The 12,559-nt window shown below is 44.4% G+C and overlaps 1 protein-coding gene across 2 annotated transcripts in view; it reads left to right on the plus strand.

The window, feature by feature from the left end:
* Window positions 1–12,559, plus strand: part of PDE8A (phosphodiesterase 8A) — a 156,514-nt gene that overhangs the window by 10,978 nt on the left and 132,977 nt on the right. The window lies entirely within an intron of this gene.

The raw sequence follows: 12,559 nt of genomic DNA on the forward strand, positions 1-12,559 counted from the left end.
GAGGGAAAAGAGGGACTGATAGGACATAAAGAGCAGCTAGTGACCCAGAAACATGAATGACTCAGATGCCTCAGACTTGGATGTGCCCAAAAGTTCACACAAAACCTAAAAAAAAATTGCATTAGGCAAGTAATTTGTTAGTGCCCACAACAGTGTCACCTGTGTGCCTTGTGGGGTCTGACACCTGAATTCCTACTAGTTGAGCAGGACTGCGCTGAGCTGCCCTTTTGGCAGGATTTTTAACAGTAATTGGTGTGATGTGGATACTGGCTGGAGCAATAAAATTGATTTTGTCGCTTTTGTAGTCATAAGGTGCTGTGGGCAGGACTGAGGTACCCTCTTCCATGTCTGTATGCTAAGTGCACCAATGTAAAGCTCATGTAAAACAAACCCTTACTCTTGCTTCCAGTACAGCATGAAACTTGTCCACTCTTTGTGAAATGGAAAGACAATAACGGCTCTGTCAGCAAATGCAACTCAGCCTTTCTATATTTTTTTTTTCTATCAAGGATCTTAGTTTTCTTTTCTGCCTTTTCTTACTGCAAATCATAAAACCAGGCTAAAACTCAGGGGTTCCTTTGCAAAACTATTCCCTCATGCTTTCAGCTGGAGCAATTTTCCAACATTGACATGAGCTCACAAAATGTTAGTCTGACTCTAAATAAGATTTTCCAAAGTTGGACGGAGGTTTTGGCTTAGTTCTAGAATAAACTGTTTCGGAAACCTTTCTGGAGTGGATTCTGGATAACCTGGCACCATTTAAAGGATTAAAAAGTCATGCATAATTTGCTCTTTCCAAATACTCGAGGCTTTCAAATTTCTCACCCCAGAAAGTATCTTTCTTTTCATCAAACATCAGCTGTTTCCAATTGCTTCATTCTATTTTGGTTACCTATTCTCTTTTTTTCCTTCCCATGCATGACTAAATATCTTCTTTAAATTAACTTGAAGTAATTCATTTTTCCATTCATCCATTTGGTTGTGCTGGTTTATTTCCTTGTTGGAATGCTACATGAATGTCATACATTGAAGAAGCAATATCATCTGTGCAGTTCTGAGTGCGGGAGTACTTGGCACCGGTTCTGCAGCTTAATACGTGAAAAGCACGAAGACAGCTGCCAGTTTCTGCATGTTTTAACTGGTTTATTTTCTGCAGCTCTGAGCAGAAATGCTGAGGCCGTGGCAGCCCCACACAGCAGCGTGATGCGCAGGTCCGTGGTCTCGTGGTGAGCATGACAGATCCTGAACCAGTGGGACTAATTCTGTCTCAGCTCAGCACTAAGCTCAAGCAAACTGTTCCTTTTGAGAGTCAGGGACACCGAGCCTAGGAGCCAGGCCACCCTGCTCCAGCTGTGCTGCTTCTGAGTTAGCCCTGAGCTGTCTCTGTGCAGCACTCGGCTGCTGGTTTGGATGTGCTGGCTTGCTCAAAGCGATGGTACGGGCTTTCCACTGTGCTCTCTTGCCTGGGGTGGATGTGGCGTAAGAAATCGGTTATGTTACTTTATGTGTAGGTGACTGGATCCCTTGTTAAAAGTGCAGTGAGGTGCAGGTGCCAGCCCTTCTTGTAAGATGTGTCCATGCAAGTCCTGCATCGAGCTTCAGTGACCAAAGAAGTGTTGCTGCTTGTCATTCCTAGCACCTAAATGCAATCTTGGATTTGCCTTGATTTGTATAGCTGACAAGCATGCATGCAGCTCTTCAGTAACCTTGTTTTGTTGCCCTCAAATTAGAATGAAATTTCTCCAACCTTTGATCTCTTGTATAATATACAAACACCCTCCAGATTTCTGATTGATATGTTTGTGACACATGCGTTTTCCTTTCAGTTGACAAACACAGAAGCTGAAATTATCCAGAAAAAATAAATATCAAGGCCAAGTATAGGAAGGGTTTGTTTGGGTTTGGGTTTCTTTTTTTTTTGGTGAAGAAAAGACTATACTGGAGACAGATTTGACAAAGTGAATGATTCAGTTTTTTGTGGCAATTGCATCCCAGCTTTAGCTGTTGTAGTCATGGCTGCGCACTGTAAGGAAAGGAGTCAGGTTCAGGCCTGCCAGAAGGCCCCAAGCACTAAACCTTTCTGTCCAGAGTGGGATATGTAAAGCTACATTTCCCCAGGATTGCTGCCAAATGACTAATCTTGGACACTTTCAGGCATTCCAGCATGTCTGGTTAGTGGTTACTCTAGCCATCCTATCGTGTCTTTGGGAGCCAAATGTTTTGCATGCTATAGCAAGGTGCATATTATACAAAGGGTGCCTATAATGGATTTAGGTAGAGTTAGTAGCCAGCATGCAGTGGCTTTACATCAAAGATAACCGTATGAAGAGGAAGCACTGTGTATACACTCAAAGTCAGAGACGCAGGGGAATCAGACCCCTTTCTACATAGTTTACTTAGGAGTCATGGGCAAGGGGGAATAGGAAGGAGGGGATTTTAAACACCGAGTGAATTAATTAGTTCGTTAACTTCTGTTTTCATTTCCATGCAAGTGACAGCTACCTGTTACGCCCAGAGGTGAGCTAATGAGACGGTGCTCTGCAGTAAGCCACTACTCAAACAAGCATCACACTATATACAGTAAAAAAGAGCTCATGTTTTCTGCAGAGAGATCCCAAGCTCGTAGACTATTCTGTTCTATAACCTTGCTTGTTCCAGTTGACTAATGTGCTCCCTAAAACTGGACTAACTGTGGTGATTCCTTCATTGAATGTTTCACAGAGCTGTCTCAGGGTATACTCCAATGGGCATTCAAGCATCATCTCATAGGATGTTCCTTTTTGTTTAAGGTACAAGATATGTTCCAAAAACCAATAATATGTCCAGACACTGATCATTTACTGTATGTAGCTTGAATGCTTTCCTCTAGCCAGTACCTCTGCCAGAGGCAACTCCTGGTTCACATGAATGCTCTTGGGGTTTCACTGCACTTTTTACTTCAGTGATAAATTATTGTAGTTTCCAAAGGTTAATCGTTAGTGTTCTGCAGAAGAGATATCCTATCCAGATAGTATGGTTTCCTTTTAATTGTCTTTTTGGATCTAGCTTTGTTCTTATACGTGGGATAATGGGCCAAAGGCGGCACCATGCAGGCTGTGTTGATGAGAGTTGAATTGCAGTACAAAATTTTCCTTTTGGTCCTTCTTTTTTTTCTAAACTCTCCTGACTCCTTTCTCCCCTTATATGGAAGCCCTTTGCCTTGTATCTCCTGTTTGGCATCAGTGCCTGACGGGCTAGATCAGGTCACAGTACTCGCTTGTCTGACCAAGACAGTGTGGATATCAGAGAGGATGGGCTGACCTCCACTGCAGCTGGTTATGTCAGGAGGGAGCCACATGCCGGTGAAATTGGGTTCCCGGCCCCAGCTAACACACGATGTTGTCTTGTCTTTGTAGGTAACATTGAATCTTCTTACAAATGTGTTAAATTTTGTGGTTACATGAATCTCTTGTCTTTGTTGAGAATGACAGTCAGTATCCTGTTGTACCAGTGCAAGGAGCTACTGCCAGGTTGTAACACGTTCCCCCAACACAGCAGGTGTTTACACAGAGGAGGCTTGAAAGCTTTTTGTCAGGGTCCATCCACTCTGGCTAGCTAAGCCCAATTTTAAACTCGTACAAATCAATACTCATGAAACACTTTAAAAGAGGACCAAATAGCTGCTTTAAGTGGGAAGAGTTAGGAGGGGTTGATGGCTGTGGATGCCACCCACCAGGTCCCTGACTGGCAAGCTGGGGTATGGAAGGGTTGGGGATTGTCCTCCTGAACACTGTATCCAGGGCAGCACAGTGAGCCATCCCAGGACATCGGAGAGCCAAGCTCAGCCCTCCCGGCTCCACTCTGCACCAGGAAGGGGAGGGAGCGCTCCAGCTGCATCCGGCCCATCCGTCTGGCCACAGGAGGCTCTTAAAGTACAGAGCAAACTAAATTCCCTCAACCCTAGCAATTTTCTCCAAAGCAGATCAGCAGGCGGCAGGCCTATGTTCTGTGGCTTGCAGCGGGCATTTGCGAGTGTCCCAAGATGCCTGCGTTTTGATGACTATATCCCAAAGACATGCCTCTGGTGTTTTTCTGCGCCCACAAACAGCATTTGAAAGACATCACATAGAAGACCAAACTCATCTCCAGTGGCTTCAGTGGAGTTGCTTCTGATCCTAAAGCTCCTTGTCTGGGTACCAGCCCCCAAGCACTCCAGGCAATTTGGCTGCAGAACACCATGCGTGGGCTGGGAGAGAGCACGCCAGCACACCTCTGTGCCTGCTGCTCATCTCCCCAGAAGTGCTGCTCTCAAAGTCCTTCTTGAACAGGAATCTGGCTGTTATGCAGAAAATGCCAACAGTTTCATGCTCCAACAAGAATTAGGAAGTCTCTTAAACCAGCAGAGTTAAGAAAATAGATGGAGATGAGACCTATTTCCTTGTACAGCTGTGGAGAGGTTTTCTGCGGGTTTCTGAGCTTCCTCAAAAGTGTCGTGTTATTCCCCATATACAAGTCAGAAACTGAGTAAACCCACTGCACATGTGTCTCCAGTGTACCAGCTCCTTTTTCTGCAGTGGTTCCTATTTGTAAGAAAGCTGGGATACATTCCTTTCTAGGGGCAAACCTGCTACGCTAAATCCCATCTCACTTCATTGACTATTACTAGCATTTTCATGATATATTGACCTTCAGAGAAGTGCAATCTTAAATAAGTATCAGAAAGTTGTGTTTAAAGCCTTTTAGATGATCATTAGACAGTTCAAGCCCACGGTTGACATCAAGCAGTTTTTTGCTGATGCTGACCAAGATGTGCTAACTGTAGGAGAGGCAGAGCTTTACTGCAGAATCGTAGGTTATGTTAGAAGTACTTCAAAAATATGGAATCTTACTTGGCTATATTAACTATCTTAAACATACGATTTCCCAGAAACCACTGATGTTTCAAAAGATGGATACTGTGGTGAAGGGGGTCAGATTACAGCCTTACTTCTAGGCAATGACAAATAGTTCCTAGGTGACTTAGGGCAAGTCACTCAATTTATGTTTTCCCATCTGTAAGGAATTAGAATCATAAATCAACCAATATTTATGATGTGTTCCTGTATGTCTGTGATAGGGCCATATAACTTTAGATAAATGAAAGTTTACTTCTATTTGGTGCTCAAGAGATAAAAGAAAGTGGTATAGCAACTGTTCTGGAAGAAATACACGGTTTCTATAATCTCTTCAGAAGTTCTTTTTTCACTGAACCAGTTAACAAAGCTTGGATGTAGTGTATTCTAATGTGCATAATTCAGCTGAACACTTTAAATTATTTTAAGTTATATGGCTCCCATCTGTCTTTGTTTTACTTTTTTTTTTTCCACTGCTGAGCTCCATAATTGTTCCTTTTAGCCACAGTCACCTAAGGTCAGGCTGTACCTTGCTAAGGAGCCGAACTGCAAACAAGGCTAGCTAAATCATGTGTCTCCAGCCCATTCCTGTTATTAATCCTCCCAAGTTCTGGGCTTAGCCCTTGGCAGAGCAACAAAAGCAAACTTTTTATCAGAAGTTCACATTCTCCGCAAGTGGAGGATGAGCTGGGTAATTTCTGCCTTTTTTTAAGGATGTAGTATGGGAGCTACCTCAGATTTATTTTGATAATGTAGGGGGCACGGACAACTGTATTTAAAGACCAGTGTTTGTGCGATGGGAATTCAGTCTGATAAAATTCTGTTTCTGTTCCTGAAATGTCTTTCCGAGTGCTTTCATTAGTAAATATGCTGTCATCATAACAAATATGACCCTGGCTTTAAACTGCTGAGAAAATGGCCAGAGTATGTGCAGTTTATACTCTGACCAGAAGCTGGTCTGGGTGTTTAGGTTTTGTCTGAAATCTACAGCCCTACAAAGAATTTTTATTCCTACTTCAGTGTCTGTCTAACAATGTCCATGCTTAATTTACTTCCTCTTCCTCTTAAAATGTTCACACTCTTCATCTCTGCTTCAGTTCTTTGTTAAGTTCATTGCGTGCAGCAAATTCAGAAAATACCAATTGCAAAGGTTGATATACTTTGTCCCCAGAGCCTCCAGGCAGCCCGGAGGAGCCCAGGCGCTGCCAGCACGGCCCTGTGCGAATACAAGGATCTGACAGAAAATGCTATGCTGGGATAAATGTGGATCAATCTGCCCTAATTAGGACAGCTCAAATAGCAGCATCGGATAAATGCCTCCAATGGGAAAGTATAATTGTAATTCTTAATGTGTTGATGTTATCAATAGGTCACTCCATTAAGATAAAAAATGCTGTCATGTGGCAAAATGGTGAGAAAAGTTAAAAAAACCAAACACGATAAAAGCAAAAATCCTATAAAAGGGAGAAAACCAGCAGCCCTCATTGTTGAGTGTTTATATACCCTTCATATAGGTCAATATTTAGGTACCTGTGGGAAAGTGCTTACAAAATATTTTTGATAAATAGCCTAATACTTCTGAGACACAAGTCGAGGAGTTACTTGGCATGCTTTGGGATGGCTTGGTGTGTTCAGGCATCCCCACGAGTCGCTGTGAGAGCATGCAATCTGTTCTGCTTGGTGCTGGAGCGGTACCGCCATGCAGCCCAACTGAGTCTTGCTGTAATCAGCTGTTGAATATGAATTAGTAGCATCCACAAAAAGTCCAATATAAAGCAGACATTATAAGTGTTTGACAGAGGGGAAGGGCAATTCTTCTGCTTCTGCTGTGGGCTGGAGATCGTAATGATGTCCACACACCTAAAGAGTAACATCTAAAGGCAGCCTGGTTGCTTAGAAACAGCTAAACTACATTATCACCTGCAATGACATTGAAGTATAATTTCCAAGACTGTATCCCTAGCAGATTGTCCTAAACAGTTCTGGGACATTTAGCACGTCCATCTCTTCCTCTAATGGGCAATTTTTTTAGGATTAACAGGAAACAGGAAGCTTTTAAAAATGTGGCTAATGCTGTGTTAAGATGAGCATTGCAGCACTGTGCTAACGTACAAGAGACTGGAACTAAAGGCAGTGAGCAAAAGTGAAGGTGGCTGATCTAATGGAGTTCTCTGTACTAATGAAAATGCAACAGTACGATAAACAGCCAAATAAAGAAAAGTGAATCTGATTAAAATTATCTCAGTTTGCCTAAGTGCCATGTCATGACCACAAAGGAGACCTTTAAGAGGGATTCTGGGTACTAACCTCACTGCATCAGAGATACAAAATCAGCAGGTATGAAAAAGTCTGGAAAACAATCTTGTGGTGAAAAAATGTCTCCTTCTGTTTGACCAGCACTAAAAGCCTGTGACTGAGGCTTAAATCAACAAGCTATTAAGGGCTGCAGTGAGGCGATGCCATTGTGCCACCCTCACCAGGAGCTGTGAGCTCCTGGGCGTAGCTGCCCACCCTGCCCAGGGCAGAGCTGGCCATTTCACATGGGCTTTTCTATCCCAGACAGTCCCCTCCTGGTGATACTGCATTTCTCTCTTCCACACTTTGCGGAACAGCTGAGACAGCTAGCCAGCAAAGGAGTAAACAACAATGTGTTTTACAAAGCACATGCAATCAAAGGATCTGCTCCCTCTTCTCTAAACCCGTGTGTCAGTGGTTTCTCTCTGAGCGTCTGATGGTGTAGGTAATTCGTGCAGTGGTGGATATGTCTAACTGTTGCTGTAGGTCAGTGCCTTTTCTCCATTCTTAAATGTGCAACAACTTGTGCTGCCAGTCGGCAAAAGTTTGCATTTCCCTGGTTTGTTTTGTAAAACCAGCATCTGCGTGAAAGAAATTGATATGTTGTACTTAACAGGTATACCTACAGTCTCTCTCCAAGCACAGCACTTCCAAGCCATCCTTGTATACTAACTTTTTCCTGTTATTTAGGTTATAATATTAATAAAAACTTGAACAGAATGGCTATGAGGGATGGAATTTGCTATATTGCTTATTTTCTTTAATTTGTTTTTTCTTTTTGATCATCTGTTATGTAATCAGTGAAATACCTTGCAGCTGGATGCATGGTCTCAGCTGCGAGGTGCCTCCAGCTTTTTTTGGTAAATGAGCAAGTAGTTTAAAAATCAAGAGTGAAATACTGGTTAGGAAAGGGGCCTGGTCCTGCATCCTGTCATTGCTGCTGATCCAAGGTAGGAGGAAAATGGGGCCTGGGCTCTTGCCTAGATACTAAATTAGTTGTTAGACCTGTTATGTCTCTCCTCTCTCCATCTCCATGGGGCATTTGGTAGAGACCTGAATGGCGCCTTGCTTAGTCAGCGGCAGGTATGAGTTCAGGCTAATCTGCTCCTGGTTTTTTGGGGAAACCTGCAAGGGAAGGCAAGTGTTTCCCAACATCCCTCTCCCAGAGCTTCCTAGAAATCCCCCCTGAATGAGGGAGAGCGAGCTGGGGCAGGGGTCCCAGCAAGATTTGCCCACCTGTGTGTGATGGATGGGCTAGTCAGGGCACTGAGGGAAAAGTGAGCAAGAAAGATGGCAGCTGTGGGTGCAGTAAGTGGGGAATGACACCCCATGCAAACCATAAAGGAGTCTCTGAGTAACCAGCAGTCCCCAAGTCCCCCCCAGCTGCGTTTGCTGCCTGCCTCTGCTGCACAAGTCTGTGTGCTTGCTCAACCTGCTGAGAGTAAGCTGAATTTAGATTGTTATCTCTGGTAGTATTTTTCTTGAATACGTGTGTATCTCCCCAGTGGAAAACTGATTTTGCTGAGATTTGCTGTTCATGCTGAAAAGCCTGGAGGAAGCTTTTGTAGCGAGGTTATTTCAAGCGGTTTAGTAAGCATCTTATGTAGTAGACATGCTTTCTTTCTCCTTCTCACTTCACCCCTCTCAAAAGGCCACATGGCTTTTCCCATGTGAATCTGTGAAATGGACGGTTACTAACTTAGTTTCCTTTTAAAAGGATAATTGCTTTAGGTCAGATTCTGAAGTCCTCAGGACTCAGAGCTTTTGTTGAAAAGTGGTTATTTCTTTTGATGCCTAAGACTGTCAAAAGGAAGATGTGATTTTTAGGTGTTACACCGGCTGAACAAGAGGGAAGCCATCTGCATGGGGATCTGGAGAGATGTCACATGCATGGGATGACCCTGACATTCTCAAATGACTCTGGACTCCTGAGAGTGCAAGGAGATTAACAAATCTTTAATTGTTTTATCTACTTTGGTATACTTGTTGTGGCAGTGAATTTAAGAGTGATTGTTCTGGCTTGGTTATTTTAATTCTTTGTAAATCTAATGTGTGCACTGGTTTCCTCTGAAACTCCCCAAAACCAGAAGTGTAAACCAGATTAGGGCTGTGCGAAAAGGTGTGTTTAGCACTTAGTGAGAGCTAAGGGAAGGAGTGCCATTGCTCTTGGTTATCTGTGGCCACCAAAATGTGAGGTCTCAGTTCTCCAAAGGGATAGGAAGTAGAGACCTGTGTCCTGGAGGTATATCAAGGAGACAAAGAGATGGTACCACAGCTTATTTCAAGTGAGAGGAGATAAAAAAGCCTCTGGACTGAGCATGAGGAACCCACCAGCATGGGCGCAGTAAGTGCAGACCCAGGAGGTCTTGCCAAGGTAGATATAAACCTCCCCCAAAGTGGATCAGCCTCCCTCAGTTTGTCAGATCACCTCCAGCCCCATCTGTTTGGAAGTCTCTCAGGAATTTAAAGGACATGTTTTAAAACTATTTTTCAGCTCCGTTCCCAAACCATTTTAGTGAAATTTTTTTTAGAGCACTCGCTATTGTGACTGTGTTACAGAGTCTGTCAACCCCTGCAGCACCCAGCTGTGCTGGCTGTAACCATAATTCACAAAAACTGCCAAGTGCTGTTCTGCTTAGTATGACAGATCCTTCCGTGATAGCTGTGCTACAGCCAGCCCTGGTGAGCGTGTTGGGAAGGATGGTGCCCATCCGGGTGAGATTTATGTTGGTTAGGGCTGTGGTGAGTGAGCCTGCAAGCGCTGCCTTCCCCTTTTCAAAAACTCAGAAGATTTATCTCCCCGACACATCCTGAGTCTGTCTTTTTTGTTTGTTTGTTTGTTTGTTTTTTAAAAATAGCTATCCCCAGAAAAGTTACATGGTCTGGTTTCTCCACCTGCCCTCAGTGTGGTTTCTCCCTATCTCTCCCCCAAGTTGTCACCTGGTCTTGCAATTCTTGTGGTGTTGCTCTTCCCGCTGCTCAGCTGCATGTGCAGACAGCTGTGAAATGGAGTTTACAAGACGCATAATCTACGAGCGCTGTGCCATGGCACCGCAGAGGTCGGATTCTTCTACATTCCTCCTCACAGCTGTCTGCATGCAGGGCTGCATGCAGGCAAGTGGCAGGGAACGCGACCTCCCTGATGGGAGCTTACAGAAACAAGAATACAGTTGGAAAAATAGTGTGAATCATGAATGAAACATTACTCACAGCGCCCAATTGCAATGTGAGAACTAGATGTGAAGCACTCCTGGAAAAAGGGGTACATTTGGAGAGAGTAATAAATTGCACAACCATCTCTGGGTTTGATGGTAGGGTATGCTGCTCTTGGTTAATTAAGGGTTCAGCTTCTTGCATATGTAAGGATACTGCCTTGTTCCACAGAAAGACCTAACATCAGGGAAGGATTTGTACATAGTCAGATACGACTGAGTGTATTTAAAGGTGTTGGTTTGGCCCAAGGGAAGGAAATGTACTTGAGAATACAGTTAACAGTTGTTAAGTATTCAGATGAGGTCCAGTTCCCTGTCTTATATTCAGACATGTTTGTAAGATGAATTTTTCAGATGTTTGAGTGATCTAGAAACATAAATCTCACAGCCAGTACATGGGATTTTTTTGCTATTGTGAATATATAATAAATTACTGCTCGGTACAACCATGGATGATGGATCTGTTCCCTAAATAATAAATTCAGCAACCATGAAAGCCGTCCGTTTTGCAGGTGTACGAGCCTGTCTTAAAGAGTAATTTTAGAGAGTTTTTCAGTTCCTGCTGCTGCCATACTGGAGGGATGAGTTTCTAGCTCTGTATTTTGTTGTTCTCTCTGCTACTGTTACTCCATCTGTCTCTGGGCAGGGTTAAGGATGCTGGCACAGGAAGGAAGGCTGCCGGCCACTGGCACTACTGGTTAACTAGGAGCAATTAAGAAAGTGGCCACTGGGCAGGAGGCAGTGGGGACCTGGAAGAGGGGAGATGGGGAGAGAGTCAGGGAGAGCAAGTCCGTGGTTTTGAAAGCCTGTCTTTGTGAGTCTTCCCTCATTAGCCTGAATTGATCTTTTAGCTGCTGGGGTAGGCTGACCAAAGAAAACTAACCTACTGATGGAGGAGCCAGGTTGCTTGTTTCTTTTACTGTTTTTCTTTTGCTTTCTCTTACTGGCAGGCCACAATGTGATAAAGGGGTTATGGCATCAGGAACCAGTTTATGAGTCTGAAGGGTCCTGGGGGTCACTCTTGGGCTGGGCCAGAGGCTGGCTAGCTAAGAGGGGGGATTCAATACCCTTGGGAAGCAGAGGGACAACAGGCAACAAAGCCTGTAGGGTGTAGGAATTGGGTACACCACTCCATCTATGTGGCATCGGTTTTCTAGAAGAAGGACGAGTTCTCACCCTTGGTTTAGTAAAGCACAAACTGAAGGGAATGCATACTAAATGAATGTAAGTTAGTTTAAAAATACTTAGGAAGATAGAAGGGCAAATTCTCCAAGAGGGGAACAACTAATTCTCTGGTCACAGCTGCCTGCATGGCACTGTGTATCCAGATAGATAATCCTGCTTGTGAAGCACAGGATAATTATAGGGGAGTGGGTGGGGACGACAGTGCTTTGTTCTTCCCCACAATTTTTTGGCTGACCAGAGGCGAGGCCAGGCAGCGGGAGCTGTTGGAGGCTGCTTTGGCAGCTCACAGAGCACTCCTTCCTGCTGAGTTCTGGGGCTGGCACTGCCAGAGCAGCTGGGTGTTACAGTGCAGCCTCCAGCATGCCATGGGTGCTGCATTCCCTGGGCTGAGTAGGGCACCCAGGCTCAGAGATTGGAAAGACAAGGCTTAGGTGGTGATCTCCTGTAGGTAGTGAGGACTTAGATGCTTGGGAAGGGAGGACTGGGAGGGAGAGGAAAACCTATGAGGCTTTAAGATAGTGGTAAGAGCTCTGTAATCTGCTCTGGCCCCAGATCAGTCCAAGGATCTATACCCACAGTGTCTAGAGAGATCAGTGATGCTGTGGGTGTCAGTCTCAGCTGCCCCCAGATCCAGTGTCGGTTTCCCTTGGGGAAGAGGACATTGAGGGAAACCGTGTTCTCACTCCTTTTCCCTGCACATCCCTTGCTCCACTGAGATCAGGCTTCAGCTAAGCCTGCTGTTAGCCAGCAGCCTCAGAAGCCCCATGCCCAGTCATTAAAGCTGGGTGGCAGAGAGATCTGGTCACCTTCACTCTGCATCCTCTGTGCAAGCAGGTGCTGCTCTTGGGTGATTTGGGGAGAGCCTACAAAAAACAGAGAAGGTGTAATGCTGGAGGATACTTGAGAAGTGTTGGACAGATGGACAATTGTGAAAGTATAAAAAATGGGGAGCTTTTGTGGGAGACTTAAGAGGGTTGACTGAACTTTTTGGGGATG

This window comes from Grus americana, chromosome 10, assembly GCF_028858705.1.
Source record: "Grus americana isolate bGruAme1 chromosome 10, bGruAme1.mat, whole genome shotgun sequence".
NCBI classification, from domain to species: Eukaryota; Metazoa; Chordata; class Aves; order Gruiformes; family Gruidae; genus Grus; species Grus americana.